The following is a 26,823-nucleotide window of genomic DNA, read 5'->3' as shown; positions in this document are numbered from 1 at the left end:
GAAAAGTTTCGTAAAGTTAAAATGTTTTAATAGTAAGTTAAATATATATAAAAAAAGAGCAATTTGTAGGTATTATTACGTTATTTGCGAAATTGTGATTGCGAGTACGCTTTTGCGCGAAAAATTACATTGCGCGACCAAGATCAATTTCCGCTTTTGGAAAAAAACTGAGCGACCAGTTCTGCACTCGAATTGAAACATCGCGTGCGCGGCTATTTCTGTATGTCCTTCGCGCACGATCTTCGTTTCCCGTATTTCAGCCAGATGATACGCTGTCGAGCGGCGGCAAGACTATTTGTCGAACGGACATGCACGTCGCAATTAACTATATTGAAGGAACACCGGTTACGACGTAGTTATAGCGTACTTTGTCCGGGAAGGAGGACTGAATCGTTAAATTCGCGGAATCGACCCAGGGTAGACAGGACGATCTTTTAACGGAGTATTTTACTGGGCGCTATAAAAGACACATGGCTCTTTCTCTCTTTCTCTCTCTCCGCTTTCTTATTGCCATAAGTCCTTGTTCATTTAATCGCCACCCTCCCCTCTCCGCCTGCGGCATCCGATCATAACGACGTCTAGGAAATGCACCTGTCCACATGGACGATGCAGGAAGTTCCGCGATTACCGCAATTACGACCCACGGAGAAATCCATTCTTAGACGTAATCGATTTGAATGCGGGGAACACGAAGAGCCTCGCACGTGTCTGAATCGGAGTACAATTATGATTAGCAACGTTGCAATTCTATATTTCTTTTGCTTCCATCTGTTTTCAATTTTTCGTTAGAATAGAATACTATTAACTATAAAAATTATGATTATTAGATTAGCATCTGTGCACATTACAATTTAATCAAGTCAAATAATATCCTTTCGTCCTTTCGGGATTATTAAATTAAATGTATGCACATTGCAATTTAACAAACTCAAATAACACGTGAGCTTTTTACGGTCTGTGTAATTTTCCAATTCTTCAGACTTTATTTATGACTAACGCTAGTAAAGTTTTTACATGTAAATTGTCCACTCAGCTGCGCGCGTAACAGATTCTTACGTCGTAACCGGGCATCGTCAAGCCGGTTAATATACGGCACCGGCAATATCGCACACGCGCGAGGAGCGAGACGCGCGACGAGGAGGTAATATATCCGCGCGGACGGCCGTCTCGCTCGTTTCTCCGTCCGTTAATCCGCCGATGATAATCGACAGCGACAGCGAGAGATTGAAAACGTTTCCTCATCGCGAGCCCGGTCTTGCCACGGTATGCCAGGCGACGACGAGACGTTTACGGGAGGAAGTCGGGAATCACAAAGCTTCCTGCCGTGCGCACATCCGCAATCCAGCACAGGTACCGGTTGGTATTCCCAAGCCGTGGAAATTAGCGAGGTCCGCGCGGGTTAATCCGCCATGGCCTAACTTCTCTCTTTCTCCTTCCTTCTCTCTCTCTCTCTCTCTCTCTCTCTCTCTCTCTCTCTCTCTCTCTCTTCGCGAGTGTCGTTTAGCGACTAGTAGGAGCTTCACCTCGCGAGAAGACGGCTCGGTAGGAAGCCGCAAAGAGAGAGACAGGAGACGCGGAGTGAAAGAGGAGATAGTTCAACGGTGGACTGACGGTGGACAGCCTCCGGGTATATAACGTCATCCTTGTGCTCGGTGCAGCGCTATAATAGCCCCGGTTCGTTCCGCGGAGCGGCCGCTCCGTGAGCGGAATTAAACGAGACCAGGTTCAACGGCTAGACAAATCGTGGCTTCCGGTCCCACCGCCTCATCCTCCGCCCACCTACTTGATCGCGTATTATGAAAATTATGATTGTATGAACCCGCGTGCGATTTTATCGATTGCCATAGAAAGCGAGCGGCTTCCGATAATGCAATCGACGACAGTCAAGTGCTCGGTAGAGCTTGATCGCTTGTAATCCGGCGATCTTACGTGGCTTGCAGGATCGTCGGGAGATATCGATTTTTTTTAGTAATTATTTAAAATGCTTCATATTTCATTATTTTTACATTTCGGTAGCTTGGTAAATTTGAAAAAAAAAAAAAAAAGAAATTCGACGTAAAATACTGAAATCCGGTTTCACCGATGCACGTCCACGTGCTGACCATAATTCAGCCGATTCTCTGTCCCTTTCTACCTCGTAGCCATGGCTGTAAACTTGGGTAGGGGAAGAAAGATTTAGTTATCCTCTCGATTAGCACCAGATGCGAAAGTCGAACGAAACCGGACTGCGAGTGAAAAGAAAGTCGTACGTGGGAACTGCGCGACAGTTCCGGAGCGTGTCGGAGTATTCTCCTCCGGAGTATTCAGCTCTCGGGATCCAGCGCTCGCGTCTCTCGGGATTAAAATAAAATTCAGAATTTTCCCTCACGCGAAACGAATTTGCGGTTACCGCGAGTAATATTAGTTTTGGCACCGTCGTCGTTCTTTCACGACGCGACGCCTCGCCTCCACCGCTGTTATATTCTAAATTACTTGGCCGCGTCCGCCTGTCACTTGCGGCTACCCGCAACACCGTCGCCGCGCCGTTTTCACGTACATTTTAATGCCCGACTGTGTTAAACGTCGCGCTGCGAAATTACCAGGTGTCTCCTCGAGAAACGAGGATGCCCGTCGTAACCGTCGCTCGGCCGTTAATTAATTAACGCGGATCGAAAACACGCTGATTTCTCTCTCTCTCTCTCTTTCTCTTCGCGCGAATGTCCGACTAGGTGATGTAGCAGTCGACTCCCCCATGTTTGAACGGCACACGTTTACGGTTACCTACGTTAAATCGCGTCGCCGATAATTAGAAAGTAATCGCGCCGTGGCTTTTCTCGTCCTCGCTCATCCGCCGAACGAAAGAAAGAAAGAGAGAGAGACTATTATCTCGCAAATTGCCGGGTATGTTACACTATCCCGCGGCCCGGAGCCTCGCCTGCGTCCTCGCGACGACGTTGATTAATATCGACAAATTCCTCCACGCATTCGTATGATTACGCTCGTGGCGATATTCCACGGCTATGTTAGTTAACGCTCGTGCCCGTTGCCTCCCTGACGCGCGATGACGGGCCAGAACGTGGTATTTACGGCGGCATAAAGATTGTCGGCGGCGTCGCGGTTATCACAGACGCGGCGTTTGGTAATATTAAATATTTAATGCCGATCTAATATTCATCCGGTGCCCCGCGCGCGCGCGCTTCTCGCTCCCGTTGGCCTGAGCTCCTGGGTGCTCGCGCGCGAACACACTGCAACGAGAGCCGCGCTGTGATCATCTTCGAAATTGCTAGGCGTCCCTACTTCGTGCCGAGATGCTGGCCGACGGTGCCCGCTTGTTAGGATGCTTCGAGAGGCACGATCGTCTCGATCCTGCCTTTCAACAAAGACGTCGCGATATACAGGTTTCGATGTTCGTGCACGGTTCACAGTAGGCATAATCGACATCTACCGCAGTGCATAGCGCAACTGTGAAAACGACGCAGAAAAAGAAGAAATTCTAGGAGAGAAGGCCCGTTGAAATATACCTTGAAAAAATTTCGAAATGCTGAAAAGTAGAAGTGGCTTGTAACAAATATCGGCTTATATGCTGGTACATTAGCGCCACTGCATAACGGCTATTAAACACATGAGTCCATAAGTAATTACTAGAATTCACTTAATATCAGACATATTATGGAATAGCTATTATACAAGGACTATAATACCTCCTTTTCGATTGCTTCAATTTATATTAATGAAGAAATCTAAGAAGAAATCCTTATAATCGTACGCATAGTTTACATTTTTCTGTGTGATTTGAAAAATCTACACATACCATTTCCTGTATACTTCGTGTATTCTATGTGTAAAGGAACACGTGTGATTGGCGTGCTCGCTGCGCATTCGCAAGATTTTCGTTCCCCTCTAACCAAAACCATGCATATTTATCGTGTCCCCGGTTACATTGCATGCAAATTACGGACGACGTTCGGCTTCGCGGCTCGACTCTTCGTTATTCCGTCCCATTGTCTGCCTACATCCTCTCTTCCCGGATAAATGCCGTCCCGACGTGGCTCACGTGCGTCGCGCTTGTAGGCCCGTCCTGAGTCATCCAATTTTTTCACCCATTTACAGTCTAAAACCGTCTACGCATACTAAAGATGGTCGCGAAGAGACAGAGCAGCGGCGGAATAAAGGAGAGCCCGAAAAAGAATATTAGAAGAAGGCTGCGTCGTCAGCTGCTTCATCTTAATTGAAAGCTCTCACCTGAAACTTACGCCCACATGAGACGGACGATACATGAATGACTGTTATACGGGACATGCCGGGTATCCCGCATCGCGTGCCATTTTCTTTAGCGATTTTTAATAAACATTTTAAAATTTACATCTTTTAAGATAATATACTTGTGAAATATGACGAGGAGCAAATAGACAATGAGATTTTATTTTCATTTTATTTCTATTTTAGAAATAAAATCAGATCTTTCTATTTTATTATTATTTATTTAAGCTGAAGTAGTTTTTGTGTAGAAATAGATTTCGCTCAAGTGCGCATAGAATTGCAAATCTCTCCAACACGTAATTTTCCTGTTTCGAGAAAGGCACGACTTATTTATGAGCTGAGGTCAAAACTCTTTGCCCCAAGGATGCGTGTATCGAAAGTATTAATTGATCGTAAACGTAGTTGTTAATGGAGCCTCCGTAGTTGTTAATGGTATCTCCGGTCGTGAGAAAGAAACGAGATGGCGGGTCGATAAATAAGATTAATACATGCTGCCACTTTCGCGCAGTTTACAAGTTTCTCCTAAACCGGAGGAAATATTATAATAGTGCCTGATATTTTTTCATACACACAGAAAGCTCACGCTTGAACGCGATAAAATTTCCTCGTTTCTCGTTTCGATGTATCTTTACGTAAGCTAAGTTGTTTCCTTCCTTTTAATTATTTCACGAATGATAAAACAAATTGATTGTGCGGTGACGTAATTGCACTTGCAATTAAGAATGTAATGAATTTCGAGACGCGGTTAAATGTAACGAATAAAGCGAAAGTTTCGTGTGACTTGTAGTAAATAACGGCGTTGCAAAAAGCAGTAACAGGCGCTGCTCTTTAAATTGGCGAGTTTACTAAGACCAGGGCGACAAATCGCGGGACACGCTCGCCTACGACAAAAGGTTCGAGATTACGCAAGAGCACGTCAACACATTGTTCCCTCCATCGGTGATTTTCTCCGCGAAAGCGAAGCAAATCGATGGCATTGCCGGCGTGCCCCACGCCCACGTGGCCCCGCGTGCGTATATCGACAGGTAAAGGCTTCGCTTCGAGAGCCCATGCTTATGTTCACGCGTGTAATTTATTATAATTGGTTTACAGCGGAGACATAGGAAAAAGAAATCGGAGAAGCTTTCGCCGCTTTATTGCATCGACGACGCTGGAACAGCATTTTTGGACGTATCTGAAATTTAAAAAAAAAAAGAATTTTATTGTGCTTTCGAATGTTAAGAAGCAATTGCAATAATTAATAACAATATTGATTAACATATTAAACTGATTTTTCCTTGATAAAGTTATAATAACGTGCGTGCACTCGGTTATCGTTGGCGTAAAAAAAGCGCTAAGTAGAAATATTGCTTTCTAGTCAGCCCGACGCTCCCCATTAGTACGAATTTGACCTTCCGTTACTTTTATATTTATTAATATGTCTACTATATAATTAGATGTATATAATTAGACACTATTACTTACGCGCTTAATAATTAATTCGTATATTTTATTGTAATGTAAATCGCTTAATAATTAATTCGTATATTTTATTGTAATGTAATCGATAATGATTATTACACATCACATCGTTTTGAAGTAATTGAAAGAATGAATTTACATAAGTAAACGCAATTATATGAATATTAATTTATATAGATTAGCTTCAATTAAGTCCATCTGCCTTACGTTATAGATAGATATTAACATTCTTATCGGCTCATTCACTCAGGTACATGTGCACGCGTGTGTATGTACGTATTTTATCTCCTTTACTCTGTTCGAGCGGGATTCGCGGCCCTCGAGTGAAACCCTCTTTTTTTCCCTTTAATCGCAGAATCGACTCGGCAGTCGAGTGTCCAACGATAGCGTATCTACACGTATGTGAAATCACGCGGATGAGCCCCGGTCTACCGAGGCTTCACGGTGGTGTATCGCAACGATACACGGTAGTATCGCGGCGCGCAACTCGTGCGCGCTTTGTGCGACGGGCGTGCACGTATATGCACGCGGCATAATACGTGCATCGCGTCCGCGGATGTGTCGGGGCGCGTGCACGTGTGTGCGCGCACGTGTGTGCACGAAGGCGCGTTTGTGCGTGGGCGGAGACCAGTAGCCGGCTCGCCGCACGGCCGGTTGATCGGCCTGTTGGACCGTGACGTGCCAACCACTACCACTTTATTATTACTACTGCACTCCCGCTAGTAGTGCTTCGCGTTAGGCTCTCGTCGGTGCGCTCTCCTCGAGAGAGAGAGAGAGAGAGAGAGATCCACAGACGAGAGAGTGGCCCCCTCGTCTTATGCCCGCACGGGCGACTCACCGTGAGTAGCGTACCGCGTCCGTCCAGATAACACAAATACGCTCGCGCGTGTGCGCGCGTCGCTCTCCGCGAACGCGCGCAAGATTGCCTAGGGTTTATTACACTTGCACCGATGAAATTGTGCATGCGCCGTTCGTTACGCATCTACCCAACAAGTACCATCGGCCGGCCGGCAGGAAAGTGCTCGACATGCTGCCGGAGAAACTGGCGCAGACGGAGCGGAAAGTGCACGACCGTAGGGGAACTCATTGAATAGCGCTGGAAATGTTCGTAAAAATAAATTTTTATTTTGGAACAGACGTATTTCAAACAAGCACGAAATCATATTAAAATTAGATTTATAATTATTTGACTTTATTGTCTCGCGATTTTATAATGTTAATTCTTTAATTAATTCGAAAACTTAAAAAAATAGGCGTATTAGTTTTAAAACGATCGAAAGTAAAAGACTTTATTGAATTAAATTTGAATTTAAATGCGTAAATAGAATGAACATATGTATTTTAAGTTGATTCCAAGTGCAGACCTCGATAAAATTATTCCACGAGAGAATTAATTGAGCATTAAAATATGACGTGAACGCTATATAACATCGTGGTAAATTAATTCTGAGCTATCGATGCTTCGTTACGCTCGGACGAGTAAATCTATTGGGTGCCACCCCGCGAAGGTCGAGGCGAACTAAATTCTCCTGTCGGCGTCGACTGGACCGGTTGGGTCTCGCCAACACGCTCGACGAAAGCTCCGGACGCTGGCATTTTCCGCCTGCGAGTCGGCCGGCTCACGGAGCCTGTCGTGCCCGTCGTCCGGCGCGCGTTCGCGTGTACAAATTCCAAGTCGTTTTATTAGCCGCGCTCGTGGAAAACGTCGTGCATGCGCGTTCCGTTAGGCGTCTACCTTGTAAACCACCGTCGGCCGGACAGACCGGGGGCCCCCGAGTCGTGAGGCCCGCATCGCCGTCCCAGGCTGAAATTATTTGCAGTGCGCGCGCGAGGCGCGGTACTAATTTATAATACCGCAAACGAGACTTGATAGAATCCATTTGCCCGGAGTAACGCACGGGGCCGTGTATGTCCGAGGCGAAACGAGGACGTGCGGCAAAATATCGCTTTGACGCGACATATAAACGCGCGCGATTGCTAGCCCCGAACTGGCATCTCCCGGCGCGCGTTGCGTACCGCGGGTATTCAGCGCGAGAGCTACCCTATAAAATTATTTCGTAGACGAGCGCGGTATTAATAAACACGAAATTGCGAGAGCAAACGAAACGGCCGAGCGTGACCATCGCTCATTAAACGCGCTCGCGTATGTACAGGGTACGAAGACTTGACGTGAAAATGGACTAGCAAATGGCGAGAGCAAAAATCCCGGGATAAGGTAAATAGTGGTTACTTGTCACGCAGAATTATAAAGAGAGATGTTCTTTACGGGGCCATTATGCATCTCGCGACGAGATAATTATCACGGCTCACGATCTTTCTAGAGACGGATATTCGTATCTTTTTACGGTTCCTAACGGATGATAAAATCGCGCGGCGACTCGATAGGAAGAGACCAGCGTTGCTCATGTGCTTCCAGCAGGATTTTTGTCTCACACTTGTCCTTGCGTAATCGGCCGTAGCGCGCGGCATGCATCTGAATTTATGCAGCGGCTCCGTTCGATCGTACATCGATGCGGAACGAGAGAGTCCGCACTCTCTCTCTCTCTCTCTCTCTCTCTCTCTCTCTCTCTCTCTCTCTCTCTCTCTCTCTCTCTCTCTCTCTCTCTCTCTCCCCCCCCCCTCGCATTCTGCTCGTCGTAATACTCTCCCGTGGCCGCGGCGATCGGACACGGTACGGACGCACAACGTTCGCCCTCCCGCTTTACGATCTAATCTCTTCTTCTACTCTCACCTTCGATTGGCGCGCGATCGCGTTCGCTCGTTTACGGGATCGCGGGACGAGAGGCAATTCGCCCCGTGGTCTTTCGATACACCTTCGCGAGCGAGCTGCGGTGATCTCCGCGCGTCGACCGGTTTTTCGCTGTGGCGATGCGGCCGCGTATAAAATCGCGCGAGTCGAGAAGAGGAGGCGGCAGGCGGGCGGCTGCCACCGATCCAGAAGCAGCGGCAGCTGCAACCGGAGCGCGTAGGAACTGCCGTGGCCGGGGCCACCTCTCTCGTTCGCCTTACGTACGTACGTATGTACGCTACGAATCGTTCGACTTCGTGTTTTACGACCGCCCGTGAAATCGGACCGTGCGGTGTTTGCAATGCGGCCTGCGCACCGACCGGTCGTGGCGCGTTTTTCCAGAACGCCCGTAGAACGGGAAGTCCGTCCTTCGCGGCCGCTGATTAGCGAGATCCGTCGCGGAAATGTCCGCACAGCTGATAGAGTCGCTGAATAAACTCTAATTTTTTTTTTCCAGGTATTACGTAATACCCATTTAAACGTAATAGTATAATAGTGTAACTTTAAGATTGTGTTGAAAAGTTTTTTGAACGTAAACGAGTAAAAGTTTTCAAACAAGCGAAGCATCTGATCGTTTAATGAACCAACGGAAATGAAAAATCATGCCGTATGAAGCTAGCAAGAAACGATCTCATCGAGGAGCGTAATCTTATTGCTGATGTAATCGCGATCGCGGTAATTGATAGAAGAACTGATTGGCCATTTCTTTACCATTTATAATACGACTAATGCATTTGTAATACGACTTTCTCGACGAAACATTATGACTTCATAACGTGACGCGAGCGCGCGCGGGAATAAGTTGCATGGCAACGCGTATTCCGCTGGATCACGCATCCGACATTCCTGCCGCGTGTTTCGTTCGCTGCCGATAAATCAACTCGGCCGTACGGATCCAGATATTTTACGACTTTTTGCGAAAAGCAGCGGGGCAGCGGCCGGTACTTGTTCGCGCGGCAGCTCCGAACGGAGCTTTTTCCATCGACGACGGCGGCGCGGCGCACGGCAGAAGGGTATCACGTCATTTCGCGTGGTCTCGTAAAGAGCGGCTCGGATGACGCGTGCGCATAGATACACGTCGCGATTAATACCGCAGGAAGTTACAAAATGACTAATCGTTTCGTACAAACGATCGAACTGTCACGGCCGTGGCCGCAATCAAGATAGCCGGCCATTAACTACCTTATGACAAAGGTAATGACGCTAATAATTCTTTGCGGAGCTTATACGAGATATCGATCTCACTTCTGTATGACTCTCCCGCCAATAAAGAGGCTCTCGAAGGGCATATTATCGCGCGATAGTAACAATGCGGCCTATAGGTAATTCCGTCAGGACTTGTCCATTCATTCCGCGGCGCATTCAGCCTCACGTCAATCCCCGTCGTATGCCGCGTTCGATACCAGCAGCCAATTTTCCATTGAACCGCTTAATACCCCCGTCTTATTGACGCGAATCCCTCCGCGTGACTTTACAACACAGGTGGTGGCACATAATTGCACAATATTATTTCGCTGTTGTTTAACCTTAGAATATTCTGACTGTAATTGCTAAAAATAGTTCACCTATGAAGAATTAGTGCACCTGAGGTGCATAATTCTCAAGCAACTTTAAATGCTCTCTCGGGCGCTCCGAAAGTTGCTTTCGCCCGATATCCCGGTCTCATTCGCGAGGAATCGCGAAAAGCCCGTCGAAGAAAACCCGCGAGGACGAACGTCGCCACGAGATCGCCCTTGGTGTTCCTGCGAAACGCGCAATGGCGGTTCCGAGAAGCGTACAGGCTGGTGGGTGGTCTCCATTCAGAGATGTTTATGGCTGTGTCGTAGCAAAGTGGCTCCGCACGCCACGAAGCCCGAGTGCGAGAGGGCTGCGCCTCCTCCTCTCCGTGGCGCCCAACGTAGGGGTCTTCGACCCTACGTTCGTCAGGTTCATCCGTGACCCTTCGCTGGTATCGACATATAGGCACCCCGGCGACCTCGGGCGTAGTGAGTGCCCCGGGGACGCAAACCGTTGCAGATATTTACCTCGTCTCCCTCTTTCTCTCGCGGCTGTTTTTGTCCGAGTGATTTATATCGATATTTGTCGTCCCGCGGGGTCTCTCGCTCCTTCTCCACTTGTAGATAGACCGATGCGCACTTCGTTCTATCGAGTTTTCATTTTACGTACGTCGGGCTTACCGCATTACGCGGCGTGCCAGGTGTGGCTCTCGCGAAACCACGATAACGTCCCGGCGATATTAATCGATATTCTAATCGGTCAATCGCCGCCCCTGGCCATCCTTGCACGTCCTCCTCGTAACGGGACACCGAGTACTTCTGTTCCTCGATAGCTGACGATCAGCGTCGATAAATCGCCGTGGCGTCGACGAAGTCACGACGGAGCTCGCTCACGGAGCCCTGGGATGCCCGGTGAGCGGCTCGAATTTACTAAGCAAATATTGATTCTGGTATATCCGATAGAACGTAATGCATTACATATCCATATAATATTAATATACGTACGCATAACTGTACACCTTAATCACGACTGCATCTTATTACTGTATATTAATTTCAATTTGACTTTTTTTACTGAAACAAAATTCTTGATGAATTAGATATCTATGTATATTAAAACATAAATGCAAGTTACGTCCGCATAATTGTAGTTCAATCGTGATTGTAAATTATTACTACATGGAATAAACAATTTTACTACAGTATATCAAACTTTAGCTGGATCAGCAAAAAATTTTAGATTAAATCATTAAAATAATTATGTATGGTATAAGCATGCTAATAATAATAACTACAAAAATTTTTGACATTCTGGTGATTATTTTAAACCAATATAATTTTTTATTAGTTTAACATAATTATTTTCAGATCCGTCGTCTTTCAACAGAAACGTTTAGTGTGTGTTAATTTTGAATTAATCTTCTCTTAACTAAAATATTGAAATATTAGTGGATATTGTCATGCAAGCAATAAAAAAAACAACAAGTCTTAAATCTTTGTCCGTCGCTCTTTACCATATTTACACTGTCATCGACGCATTTCACTCGAGCATGGAGTACAATCGTCTTCGGAGTGCTTAACATCGCATAAACAAGAGCTCGTAACAGAGAGCTCGACGCGAATAACTCGCATGGCCGCGACCGCCTTCCACATTCTCCAAAAGCATCGTACGCCCGAATGCCATTTGAATTTCATTCGAATCGTTTTGCGGCGATATTCGCGCTTTAGCGACCGCAAATTTCACTTACGCCCTTCCGCTTCCTCATCACACCCTTGAGACAGAGAGAGGTTTCCCCTATGAATAATTCACGCCGTGCTCGCCCGGCCTACGCCACGTTCCCGTAAATCTGTATCCGTATTATTACATACTAGAGCAATCTTCGCCCGCCACCGGGAGCCGCCGGTGAATTCTCCGTGCGTTCGTGGAAAGTTTAGTTGCGCTTCAACCTTAGTGCGCTCGCCGATTTACTCGTAAAACACCGCCGACGAGAAGCTTAAACGCGAGCGATCGACTTCGATATACTTCGCCTGGAATCGAGCTATTCGCATGGTAACATCGTAACATCGATGTTCGCCTATCCTCGAGCTATTCTAAGTAAAATGTTTCCTGGAGTCGCCGTGGCTGTGGGGTTTTTAAGGCATGCTCTTTAAGTTTAACACGCGGATATTGTCCACCAAATTGCAGATGAATAACAAACATCTATTTACTATGTCTTGAGAGAAATACGTGCCTTGCGAAAAAATTTTAAATATAGGAGAGAGCAAGATTTAATGACGAAAATATAAAATATATCAGAAATGAGTAACGTAGATAAAAGTGCAATAAGTTACTTTTAAGTAATAATTTAATCGTGCAATTTTATATTAAATTTTTATATTTTGATAAAGGAAGATTTCCTGTAGAATACGTTCATACATTGTTTATATTGTATATTTGTAATATTATAAAATTACAATCGATATTTTTATATAAAAATCTATCAAGTTTCTTAAATTGCCATATAAATTTTATCATATAAATGACATTAATGTAAAATTGATAAGCAACAATAGTAAAATAATAATTGATATAAATAAAATTATGTTATAAATTATAAAAATAAATTTAGTTTTATTTTGGTTATTTTATTTTGGCAAAAAAGCTTATAATAAATGGATTTTTTATTAATGTGAAAGATGAAACATTTTAGTAGCAGAGAAACATCCTGAAATATCCAACTACTATTTCCAATGTTAATTTGTATACAAAGCTAAATGAGAAAAAAATGACTTAAGTGGCATGCGACTCTCTCCTATTTCAAACTCAATTACATCTTTCTTTATTACTTTTATCATCAAATCCACACGCGACAATCGTACATCAATCAGACGGGACACGTTTAAACATAAAATTCTCGTTTTTGTTCTCGTTTTGCTATGATTATGCATCGACAAACTCGTCTAATTTATATGCTAACTACAGACGAGCACGTCATAAAAACTAATTGACAGGCGAGCGGTAATTTATTATCTCGTCGCGTTTGGAGGCTCATTTCGTCCAAGTATGATTTACTGAACGTGATCGGCAGTGTTCCTTGACGAGGCGCGCCCGTGACGAGATTATCATCGCGAACTTCGATCTCATTAGGGCCAGTCGACCGGATGTGCAGCGGGCGTCGAGGTTTTTCGGCTTTGTCCGTGACACGGTCCCTTAAGTAGTAACGCCAATTATTTCTTTCCAGCAAGAAGATACGCCCTCGATTGTTTACCGTCCGACATTCCTTTCCTTCCGCCAGTCACATCCCTCTTTTGACACTTTGTTTTTTTAAATCCACTTTTACGACGAACACTACCAAGACTACTTATCCTATTGGATACTTTGTTCCTTTTTTGTGACCGTATTAATATCGCTCTTTTAAACCATTCATGGTCCAATTTGGTTAATGCAATATCGCACTACACTTTACTACAAATATTTGATAAAATTATTTATTTTATATGATAATCATTACAAGAATTGTATTTAAAAAATTTTATTATTCTGACAAATATTTTAATATTTGTAAGACCTTTTTATGAAGTCTTCTGTAGTCTATTTATCAAAAGCGACGATTTATCTCGGTCAAGACTCCAAACATCTCGTTTTCGAAAATTCTTGCTTTCCGAATTGATTGAGCTTATTATTTTTTTTATCTGCAACTAATGTTTCTATTTTAAATGCAAACTTAAAATGTCGCTCGAAAATACAAGCGAGAATATGCATATAAATTGCAGCAAGAGCTATCCAATTGTCCACCCGCGCTTGTCGATCTTCGAGATACAGGAAGAATTCGACCGCGGATGATGCCGTTACTTCATGGAATGCGTACGCGCCAGTCGGGAGACTCGTGCATGCGTTGCTGGAATACCTTTGGTGCGCATGTAGTGATTCGTCGTCACTGCAACCGGCCCTTCGGACCTTGAAGCATTTCGTAATAACTGAAACTGTACATGTGTTTCCCCGATGGCGGTAGTTCTAGTCTCTCTTTAATTGCGACGACTCGAACAACAATCAAACAGTTTACCGTATTAACTATCGCGCCAATAAAATGTGAAAAATTGAAAAAAAAAAAAAATCTTTGGTAGAGTATACTATCGGTATCGGTGCGGGATTTTTTAAAATAAAAGTTTGGAATTTGATTTCTATTCTTTAATTATCTGCAATAGCAGCGGGGATTAAATGGGAGAGAAAAATTTCTGGGCTAATAAATGCCGACGTGTCTTCCAATCGGATACTTAGGCGCGTGTATCGGCGATTCGACGGGCTTATCAATCATCCGTCGTTCGCGCACCAGCGAGGCTTTGCAACAACCTTGCTGGAGGAGGACCTATTGACGCGTATAAGTACAGAGAGAAACATATAAAATGCACGGGTTATTGTCGCCGGGCCTTTTGCCGACAGCTGCTCATTAGTTGTTGCCAGCCGCGCGGAGGTGAACCAGTCGAACGTACATACACGAACGCGCACACACACGCGCGCGCGACACATATGCAAATACATATGCGGTATACGAGACGTACGTCTAAATATCTACGAGGTATATATTTTTACGGCACGCGGGATGCATTAAAAACGTAGATATTGTTTGTGATATTCCAATTATTATTCAAGCGTTGAAAGACTTGTTTTTCCGGTTCTCAACTGCTGTTTCTATTTTTTAAATAAAGATTATTAATATAAAGTACGATAGTACAGTTTAAAACTATAATATACATAGATTGCTGTGAATGATAATAAATAAATATAAAAAACTCACGTGTTTTTGAAAAATGATTTCTTTTCAAGGAAATTAAAAGATTTAAAGAAGGATGCGTTCTTGAATATACAATTTATGTGATTCTTCTGCGTATCATTTCTCGATGCGTATGACAAAGTCTGCGAAAGCGTTGCCCGCCTCTTCAAGGTACGTACGTGTATAGAGACGTGTGCATTCGTATTCGTATAAGTGCATACGCACAGAAACGCACGCGTGCACTTTGTCGGGCCAACGTGGTCGAGCGAGCAAGTACCGAGTCAAGAAAGGCAAGCAAAGGCAAAGTAAAGGGACAAACCACGCCTTACGCCGCCTTGGCAGTGGAGAGAATTCGCCTTCGCCTCCGTTTCTCCGTCTCACCTCTCGCCTCCGGCATAACTAATATATCGACGGCTACCTTCCCCCCCTCCCTCTCCCCTCGCTGGTGGAGGGCCCGCGTTCGTTCGCGTCGATTCGCGATTCGCGTGATCTCTCGCCGGTGTCTGTGAACTATCGAAGAGATAGCCAGATGCGCCTCGGCGCACGTTTTCGCTCGCGAGCGCATCAAGTGCTTACGATACGTCGTACAGCACGCAGCTTCAGAAATTATACTATAAAACATTTTTTTTTTACATATATATACTTTAGCAGTCAGAGATTTTTTAATTGTATTTTTGTATTAAAATTGTTATACAAAGAGATTGATTTTTTCTACATCAGACGCAAAAGTTATCGCAGTTAGAACAGAGCAAGGTGCCAAAATAATTATAATTATTAATGTCGTAAGTGCGCGATGCATATAGAACTGTTGTAAAATGATCCTTTGCAAACTATGGATGACAATAATCCACCAGATCTATCTCGAGCGAGGTTACTGGAAAATTTTCCAGACCAGCGAGCAGACCAAGTGTAAGGCGTTACTTCTTCATTATTGCTTTACGACGCATCGCCGGCATAAAATTAGTTTCGTTTGCGAGCAATGTTCGCTTTCTATATTCGCTCTTGTTAACGACAGACTTATTAGCATTTCGTGCGAGTGTTCTCATTGCCTTATAATAGTTAATTTGAAAATTAAAACCAGGTCAGTAAACAAGTGCGTTTGTTCCGTATTAATAATCATAATGGCGTGATTAAAGAAATATTACTTTTTAAATAGATTCAGTCCCCTCGTAATTAAAAAGAAAAGTACACGTAAATGATAAAATCAGTACGATAAAATTAACAGAATCAAAGTATCACGAAACGTTAAACAAGGTTTCTAGTCATATTTAAAAAATTGTAACTTTTGCATTATCCATGCATATTAATCATAATCATATAGTCACATTACGATCATTTATTTGGGAAACTATGACGGAAGACGGAAGTGTGGAAAAAAATCTTATTGGCCGTAGAAATCCGTAAAAGTCCTGCACGCTTCGCAGACGGCAATTCTGATCCAAGCGAATCCTTCCTGGCGGTCAGAATGTCACTGGGTTATTAGAAAGTTTTCCAGACGAGTAAGCGTAGCAGTAAGCGTTACTACTCCACTGCTTGTGAGATCGAATCGGCTGTTTGCATCGCGTAACGTTTTGCCAGCCTCGGCGCTATACCGTTTACTGTAAATTTCATAATGAAAGCGTTTAGAAATCCCGCCATTTACGCTCTCACATTTAATTTTTTTTCCACATGAATTATTTACTTCAAATGAGTTAATAATTCTATGTTCTTTTCGAATCGTTTTTATCAATATCTATCAAATTTCTATAATCATTAATATATCATATATAATTGTAATTTTCATATAATAAATGGCATCTGTGTACTCTTAGAAATTTCAAATTAGACGAGGAAATGTCATTGCATTCTCTATTAAATTTATTACATTAGTTTACTCGTATATGAAAAGAAATGGGTTAAATTAGACTAATTGTGAGTTTGAGAAATAGTAGTGAATATCATAAATTACATTGCTTGAAAAGAAACTTATTTTTTGTATTTATCTGTTGGTAGAATTTCTTGAATCGCTTTGAAAATCGATATGCACGTCTCTACGTGGTTTATTCTTACATCCGGCGGGCCGAACGAGTATAGAGATAGAATCCTTTGCTTCGACATAATGCGATGCTACAGTTACACGCGTGGAAGGCGAGTAGAAGGCAAACGCACTTCGATAGCACGACGTGAGAAAGAAAGAGCGAGAAATAGTAAGGGGGAAGAAAAAAAAGAGAGAGAGACAAGCAACACCGTTAGCAGCGAGCACGTTTCTTTAGTGCAGGAGAAAAAAGAGCAGTTCGATTATATGGTTCGACGAACTTAACGAACATACGCTTTTGCGGATCGGAAAGGACGGAAAACAATGCACGTCATTTGAATATTGGTTAGAAAAATCATCTTCTAGTTTCATACTTTTATTTTACTTTTATATTTCGTAATAAAAGTTGCAGAATAGATTTTTAGAGGAATACAAGAGAGATTAACGTGACATAAAATATAAGGATTTATATTTTTTATGATCTTTATGAGATATAATTAAAAAATATATACATTTTTAAATAATAAAAGTATATAATAAAAACATGCAAATTATATAGAATAAAATTGTAAAAAGTGTAAAAGATATGCTTTTTTTCTCCTTGCTTTTTCTTCTTTACGTGCGTTCAATGGCGAATCAAGATACGGATAGCAGAGGCATAATGTCGGCCACTAAATCGTCTGCCGACTCGACGACTCGAGCGTCACCCGTACTGCATTTCCCTCGCGAGTCCGCGCTTTAACATTTAAAGCGCTCGGCGGGGCTCGGCGGGCACAATTGACTCTCTCGACGGGCGACTCCGCGGTATTTTGCATCGTCGATCTAACCGGCGATCGGCGTTCCACGATCTGTCCGAACGTGAGAGAGGATAACGATAACGGGAGTGCACGCCTGGGAAAACGATCCGCGCCGCGTCCGTCCGTCTTCCGTGAGACGTAAGCGTGCCTCGCGTTGCACATCGCTCGCTCGCTCGCTCGCTCGCTCGTTCACGCGCGCGTTGCACTCTCGGCGGCGTAATGCAACGACGGCGACCCGCGTCGTCGCATCAAGGTCTCCTATACCGGAGAGACGTGGCGCCCGTGTTATCTATCTCCGCAATAGCCGTGCGGGTGCACCGATTAAACGGTGACTTCAGGCCTGCGTGTGCGTGACTCTACGAATAACTCCGTCGTAGCTCACTCGCCGAGCGAACTTTATATGCGTCGAGAAAGAGAGAGAGAGAGAGAGAGAAGATGTAGAAGAAAAAGAGAAATACCTCGCAGCCAAGTAATCGCGATACCGGTCCAGCGATCGTTACTTTCTGCACACTCGTCGTGTGGCAATTAACCGCCGCAATATAACGATTTTTGTCCGGCCGCGTAATGCCCGAGCGCGCGGGCAAACACCATTACGGGTGGTGCATTGCCTCGGCGCTGCGCGACAAAAATCATAATGGAGCGTCTCGCATGTAATTATGATTTGTTACGAAGTTTCGAATGACTCTATAACGTTTGACGAAGGGGGAGAGAGAGAGAGAGAGAGGAGGGTGAGGGGAAACACGGTGGTGTTACGGGTGGAAGTGCTCCGCTGTTGTTTTCTGTGCGCGCTCTCTCTCTCTCGCGCGATGTCGTTTCGAACGCTTTTTTACCATCACGCTCTACGCAAACAACGAAAGTATGCATTACACGCCTCTAAAAGCCGTATTAGCGGAGACTCCGTATGGGCAAATCGCCCGACATTGCCCACCTCCCGCCGGCTCCGACCTTCGATGCTAATGGCATCGTTAAAATAAAGAACAAACATCGCGGGCCGTATTGCGAAATAATACGGCTTGATAAAAATGCGCAATATATGCGCCGTTTATTAAGGGATTATCATTTGTATGTATGACAGGGATGAAAATGAGAGGGTTATTTTCGGTTGCAGCGAGTCTCGGTGTGTAATAATTAATAAATTTTGTGTGAATTTTATAATTCCCAGCTTTTGCAAACTGCACGCCAGATATTCATTGAAACCCAATAGTGGTCATGGAATATCATGAAAGGAGAACCAGGTTTGAATCTTGTAATATTTTTTGCAATAAATTCTGTATATTATTATATCTAAGATGCTCATTAGCATTAATTATTAAATTGTTTGTCAATTTTATAGAACTATGTTCAAGATTCTTAATTATACGATGCACAATTCGCATGAGCTGGAAATTGTAAAGTTAAAAAATTATCATTAGATACCAAATCCGAAAATAGCTCTTTTATTTTTACATTTTGACATTTAACACTTTAATTAATCGAATTCCTTTTACTAGTGTTCGTATGTTTAATTTCATCGAAAAAAAAGTACGATACGAATCGAAACTAATCATAACTTTATATTGACTTAATTGTTAAAACTAATAATGAATAATCGTCGTTCGATCGCGCGGAATACATCATTCATGATTCGGCTCTTTCGATAAACGTAATCGCGCCCGCGTATACGCGATATCCGCGGCTCGTTCGACGTCGATGTAACGACGAAAAGAGCACGGTTAAGCTTCCCCTCTCTCGCCAGCAAAACCCGCCGTAGGACAGAAACGAGCGCGCTACAGGCCGGGATCCGCCGTGCGGCGGTTAGCCTGAAGGCAACGGCACGATGAGCGATGGATCGGAACGATTCGGGAACAGTACAATCTGGGATGCCGGATACCAGCCCCGGAATAATCCCGCGGTACGAAAAAGCTCGAGGGATGGTTAATCGGTCGATCGATTAATTGGAGGTTCGCGCGCGCTTCGCCGCCACGGAAAACACCGATCGATCAAAAGCATCGATTAATCGTCTGCACGTCCGATAAGGCCGGATGATAAGGCACGGGGGGGTATTGTTCCACGTTGCAAACAATTAATGATACGCCGCGATCGATAATCGACCGGTCCCCCCCCCCCTCCCCGTCCCTATAGCTTCGCGATCGCGAAGCTCTAGGCTACTTTCTCCGGTGCGTTTTTCGCGCCGCGCCGAGCCGCGGAAATGTTTCTCCTCGCTGGGATTATTTCCGCGAGATACGCGCGAGATACGTGAATCGGAGAGGTGCAGTCGTGCTTCAAAATCGCAAGCGTATTTTTTACGTCAGCCGTTCAACACACGTGCACTACGATGCAAGTGGCGCCAATATAAAATTATTCAATTATTACATCGATTGCGGTGAGGGTGCGCGTAAGCAATTATATATATTTATTAAAGATTAGCTTAGCTCTAATTATTTTCCATCGAGATTCCTTTAAGGTCTATTTTGCGAGCTGCAGTCGAAAGTCGATCGCTCTCCGGAGCTACTGCAGCGATTTCAATTCACGCTTGTCGAGCCCTGAAATTGTTCCCTGTCTATATTTCACGCATAACAACGAGCTCCTATCGGCCACGACGGACGTTGCAGGCACGAACGCTTCCGACAGAAGCGTTCGGATAAAATTGGTAGCCCGTCGCTCAGGGGGCTTTAAACTCGCGGCCTCGCAGGAGATTGCCGCGTCTCTCTCTCTCTCTCTCTCTCTCTCTTTCTCTCTCGCTGAAAACTCGTTGTCAGCCACGGCGAACCGTATCCGAACGACGCGCTCTCGAGCCTTTCGCTGAACGTTCGACGCCCGAGACAGGAACACGCTTCTTCCTCATATTAATCTAGGCTTGTTGAGCCCGCTTCTTATCCATAACGGATTTTTCCGCGTTTTTGCCGTGGCCTCGCGCAACACAAGCACATTATCCCTAACGTGCTTCGTTCCCCGCCGCGATTATCCTCCCGGCGAACGGTAAATCCCTTTTCCGATGGGGCGCTCGTCAGACGTCGGCTCGAAAACGTCCGTCTCTTTATACACGCGTGTAGGATAATCTTATATCGTTAACCATATCGATACGCATGATGTCACTCATATTGAAAGGACTGCACGAACTCTCTTTTACTTACGTACGTAAGCGCGATAGGATCTTGTCTTCGAAAAGTCTAAATTGCTATACCGATAATCCCTTGCGAAAATCCCTTGCGTTTTTAACTTCGCTGTGCATTTCGCGCATAGTCGTGGGGTTCAATATTCGGGAAAAAGCGTATCTTTTTTTTTCTAAATACTTCTCTAGAATTGGATGCTCCGAACTTGTTCCGCGAGCGTTTTCCATCGCGTAGCGTACGTGTTTTCGCGCGGTTTATCGTGAAACGCGATTGGACGCGAATCGCCGTGCGCAACGAGTTCACTGGGTTTCCAAGCTCCCGACTTCGCGCTCGCTCGCTCGCAAGTCGAGCGTGGCGAGGTGCACGCTCCTCCACGTAGAGCTTTCGTTCGAAACGGAAATGGTAGGCTGCAATTATTGCAGTCGTTGGCTGCTTTCCCGTCTGCTGCGGCCGGCCGCGAGCGCGTAACCGCCGTCGGTCGATTAACTGCGACCTTCGCCGCAACGCTGTGATGCAAATAGATGATATATCCGCGGTACGTGGATTACGCGTACTGCCCGGCTTGAAATCTCCATACGACAATTTCGCTTCCCGTACTTTCAGTCAATGACGATTTCTCGAAGCTTGAAGATAATCATTTTCTAGATCCTCGTGCCGAGACGGGAGGTTTAAAAAAAAAAAAAAAAAGACGTATAGCCTTGTTCAAGAGAAAATGTTATATTGAATATTGCAGCGCCTTTCTTCCATTTCTTTCAAAAAGATAGCCAAAAAAACGAGAAAAGATGCGATACAGTTGAAGATAAAAATTCCTGCTCAAGACAGTCTATCTCATTATACTCGTCTCGCTCCGGAAGATCGGCGAACGAAAGTTCTATGCAGCATTCGCGGTGTCGATAGAGCTGCATGCCCCGCTTGCATCATCATCGTGATCCCAATTGCGCGATCCCAGCGAGGATTTTAACGCGTAGCGCGGGTTAATCGTAATCGATCGATATTGATTATCGCGCGCTTTCACTGAATGACCTTTATAATCGTCTATGAGAGACGTTTCAGTGTAATTAATCATTGTCATCTTAGAAAAAAATTTAATTAGATTTGCGCTGTGAAACATGCAGCAGTTGTACTCTTCTAGAAATTATCTGCAACTGATAAAACGTTTAAATAGGTTTGAAACACTAAGCTATATTTACATTGCGTTAGCATTTTTCTATAATCTTTATTTTATAAAATAAAATAAAATAATTTATTGTGCGCTTGCTAAATCCTCGATATGAAATATTATTCTTTATCGGAGGATCAGAAGACAAAGTGTGAAAAGAGATTGTATCCATTAGCATTTTATATTTCACATTAAAATATATACGCACACACTTATACAAAACATTCGAGTGTATAAATGAAAAATTTCATCTCTTCGCAGCGACAGCGCAGATGCAAGCCCCGTATCTCTCGCGGCAAGATCTTTACGCAAATCGATCCCGGGCACAGATACACAGGCTCGCCGGAACCCGGGCGTGTGTCGCTCCGTTGAGAAAAATCCGCGAGACGACCGCGCCGTGAACAAACAAAGGGGACGCTCGATCGCACAAACGAGTTTCGCGACCAATTATAAATTAAATCGAATTAAATCGACGGCCACCACCGTCGCCAGGCGGACCTTGGCGAAAACTCCCCCGCTTTTTACGACGCGCAAAATCTTTTACGGCGACGCGCGTAATTACAACGTGGCGAGGCGAGTGATAAACAACGCTTGCTCCCTCGTAGCACGGGGCGGACTGGCCGGCTGGCTCTCTCGCTCGGTTTTCACTCGCACTCGCGCACGTCGGATTTATCGGCATGCTTAATTGCTGCCCGAGACGAAAGTCAGCCTCGGAACACGGGGCCCGCGTACCTTTCGTCGTGCTTTTTCCGACGCGGTAGTTGCTCGGTGCACTCTTGTCCAGTGTCCCCGCTGAGCTTAGTTCTCTTGCAGCTCGTATAACTAGAAACATTCTCTGATTATTATTTATTTTTTTTGAAAAAGAGAATTTAAATGAAACAGATAATTTCTGATTTTATTACAGCTCCTGAGAAATGTTTGGTACTCGGCTGACTTTATCTTACTATTGACATTAAATTTTGCAAATACTACTGTAGAGGCATTCATCGTGAAGGATATTCGTTCGTTCATTGAATTAATTAGAATTTCTTTAACTGACGGATTTATAATATTCTTATTTCCAATTAGCATACTTCCAGAAGCCGTTGTGTAATTTCCGATTCGCGCATTTCGATCTTTTCATTTCCTTGGCACGCCGCAAGCGTCTCTCCCGCCCGCGTTCAAAGAATTACGAGCGTTTTCAGACTGATTATTAAGTCCCGAAGATTTAAAGCGGTGCTTTAAATACCTGGGTAGTAACATTGAACGAAATTCATTCCGTAATGAAAGACCGTGCCGATTTCATTGTCCCGCTGCTTAACGTTCGACCGCGCGGCCCGAGGACGTTAACCCACTAACTGGGAGATCTTTTTTTTTTATCCGCACACCGTCGTTTGTGTGCCTTTAAAGGAGATCATGATTATCATATCTTGCGGTTTCGGATGTTGCGACGTTTCGAACGAATTTATGGTCCCGTTTTATGCGCCGAAAAGAGAAGGTAATGGGCAGTTAGAATAATTTTGTACGTTATAACGTTGACCTAGTTAGAAGACATGATAAATAATAATATATAATGAACGAACGGTGAAACGCGACAGAGAAACATAAATTTCAGGATCGAAGATTGATGATATTTCTTTGATACACACAAAATTCTTTTTCCTTTATATTAATCTCTTATAATCATAGTAATATTATATTATTAAAAATTATTATGTTGCACCGCTATTGAGCAACATTTTCAATCTTTGGACAAATCTAATCTACATATTAAACACTGAAGGTACTAGAGACTTTCGTCTTGGCCTTGGGAACGAGTCTCTTTTTCTCTCCTTCCGAACATTATGGATTTAACATCGGAGAAATCGAAGAGGTAACTTAATGAGCACAATAAATTACGGGTAGTAATACAAATATAACGATCGTGAGCTTAATATCGATATACTGTTTCCTAAACCGGTATGCGGCATGAGATGCATCGAACGGGGAGAATCGGGCAAGGGGGGGAGGATCCGCCGCATTCTGTAGCGCCAATTTGCATGACCGACGATCAAGCCGCTACTATATGCCAGTGACTAGGTGCATCATCATTACGCACTACTGAGATACGATCAAACTGTCGGTAATAACAGTCGCACGACCCCGCGCGCGCAGACGAGAGAGCAGGGTCGCGTTTATTAAATTACGTCAAATTATTGGTACGCGTCGGGGGTATCCGGTCGAGGCCTAAACATAGAATATCCTCGGCCTCGCTGGTTGTTTAACAGTGAGCAATCACGCTACTTTCCCAATTAGGCCGCTAATTTTATCGGGAAGCGTGTAATTGCCGCGCTGAGTCAAATTCGCGTGTAATATGCTCGGCGCACTTTCCCAGAACCGTTTAATTATCGGTCAATGGCTAATCGTGCATGCGAAATATGGAATTAAATCATCTTACTGCGTTTCAATTATGAACAAAATTGATGTACCTCTTTGGAAAATAAAGCACAACTTTTTGTGTCATTAATATATTTTATAGACTATTCGATTTTTGCCTGCAATTTCAGATTTTTATATGCCAAGTTTGTAATTGTAACTCAAAAGTCTCTATCTACAACTTCTACAACTACAGAGAGATCTATGTTTTAAAGAAATAAGTATATAAACTTAAATTTAAATATAAATTAGAGAGTCTAAAAGTGTCACATATGATTTATTCAAAGAAAAAGTAGATCGAATTTATAGATTTCGAATATGATTTAATGTGCAAGATCTTATTATAATATGTACCTATATTTATTATTTGGAAATTTTGTATCGATTTATCTAGTACTTATATATATTTCAAGTATCTAGACGATCTTTTTAATTCTGTTTGCAGATTCGACCGACGAAGGGCTGAAGAAGGCAAAGAGCGGTTCAGATGAAGAGCCGTAGATCTCCGGCGTCGTTCGTTCAACCAATCAAAATTCGTAACAGAAGCTCAAGGGAGAAGAACTAGAAGGACGGGATGTATTTCTGCCAGCGATTGCGCCATTCTTTCAGCATTAATATATCGCAGCTGCGAAAGCCATTCTAACTCGTCGTCCGATACACGATAGCATGTATACATGCTGTACACATACATGCATATACACATACATACATACACGCATACACGACACGTAAAAGACCCAAAAGCCTGATCAACGTCGCGTACTTCCTGTGATCGTCGATTAACGATAAGCGGAATAATCAAAAATAGCGACGCAGCGGAAGAGGATATGTTCAGGTCACGAAAAGAGAAACGAATTACTAGAATGCTCTCGTAGAGAAAGGCGACGCCGTGTTATAAAGAGATTGATAGCGAGACGCAACGAAGCGACGTAGTGGAAATCGATACTTTGTAAGGTCCCAAGTAACAATGGTCGAGCTTCCGGTACGTATAACATACATAATCTATTCCGTATAAAACGGACATTCATCTTTCAGAAATATATAAAATGTCTATTCAAATATTTTTCCCATCTAGCAAATTTGAAAATTTATCATGATCAATTCCCTAATATGGCAAAAATATATCGCTTAATATTTTGTATTATTTGCTTTGTCTTCGTCTTGTTATGCGCGGGAAAGAAATGTTTTTAATTTTTAACTACAGATGGAAAATATCGACAGTATTTACTACATTTGCATTCACTTTTTTTGGTGAAGCAATCTTCATCTTCATAATCAGATACATGAAAAATTATGAAATAAATTTTAAAGCAAAATATGAGTTGTTTATTTTGAATAATTGAATAAATTGATAAATTTTACAGATTGTCGATACAAACATGTTATTAAAATAGAATAAAATGCTTTTTTTAATAATAATAATAATGCTGCCGATATTTAGCCATTTCCAATACGTTTATACAAAGGATAAAAAATCTTAATTTGAAACCGTACTTTCATTACTCTTTATCATCGATTGAGGATGGGAACTGGAAAGTCGCGAAGAGGGTCAAATCTACATGCCGTATATAATTGCGCATTGTCTGCAAAGCTAACATGATTTGCGTACGCGTAAATCACGATATCGCCTCGTACACGAGTAGATTCTTTTTATGAAGAGACGCGCCGTTCAAGGAAGGAGCGTGCAGTCTGGCGAGCCGCGTAGTTAAGGATACGAATGCCATAATAATGACCAAGTTTTTATGGTTGTACTTAAGTCATATTTTATACTCTACTTTACTATTAAGATGTTTTAAGCGTAAGTTACTTTATATTTCCATTATCAAAGTGTCTTTATCATAGTTATCGCTACCTTTTTATCTTCGCGTCGTCGTACTGAATGACTATTCGACGTCATTTAGCGCCGTCGTCGAAAAATTGGTAGAAGTTATGAAAATGTTGTCTAATACCGCCTACCTGCACTTGTGATCGTACGTCCAACTTGAATTCGAGAGAATAAACTGAATGTTCGTAATCTATACATCGGCATTTTCAACATTCAAAAAGGAAACTTTAATGGTAATCTTTATTCAAAAGAAAGAAAAAGATTATCAATTAATAAATTAGATTGGACGAATTAAGCAATTGGAAATACTTTTTTTATTTGTTGCTAAGATATGAAAAATTAAAGCTTATATTTTTCCATAGAATTCTGTCGAATTCTAAATGTCGAACGAAATTAACGAAACACAGTTTGAAATATGTCTACAATCTGAGCATTCAGTTGTTTCCTGTATAAGTTGGACTCTTATTTTGCAACTCAATTTTTGTACTGTGTTTCGCTAGGAGCGAAATAATGTTGGATGAAACATGTACCGAAATTATATACTGCACTTACTTTCATCCCGATGTTAGAGAAGCCATCGACGAATATCGCCTGCGATCGCATGGACGATAACCAACAAACTCTCATCGAAAGTCAGGTGCGAGACCGCCTCTCGGTTGATGGTCCCGACCAAAGGACGCGTTTGGACCTTGGTCTCATTTTTTGTGATTATTTAATACACGTTAAGCAAACAATAGAATAGGTGAGCCTTGTTATAATTGAGTATGAGGATATAGCCTGTTATACTGATTGGCCTTACTGAGACGA

General features: G+C 43.3%; 1 protein-coding gene across 1 annotated transcript in view; it reads left to right on the top strand.

Moving 5' to 3' along the window:
* Positions 1 to 26,573, top strand: part of LOC105829407 — a 28,898-nt gene extending 2,325 nt beyond the window's left edge. Inside the window, exon 3 of the mRNA XM_028193721.2 lies at positions 24,637 to 26,573. The gene's annotated coding sequence lies outside the window, so the exon portion shown is untranslated. The remainder of the gene's footprint in view (positions 1 to 24,636) is intronic.
* The last annotated feature ends 250 nt before the right edge of the window (positions 26,574 to 26,823 follow it).

The sequence above is a fragment of the Monomorium pharaonis genome, chromosome 10 (genome assembly GCF_013373865.1).
Source record: "Monomorium pharaonis isolate MP-MQ-018 chromosome 10, ASM1337386v2, whole genome shotgun sequence".
Classification (NCBI taxonomy): Eukaryota; Metazoa; Arthropoda; class Insecta; order Hymenoptera; family Formicidae; genus Monomorium; species Monomorium pharaonis.
Note: the sequence above shows the minus strand (reverse complement) of the source record. Positions and strands in the feature narration are given on the sequence as shown.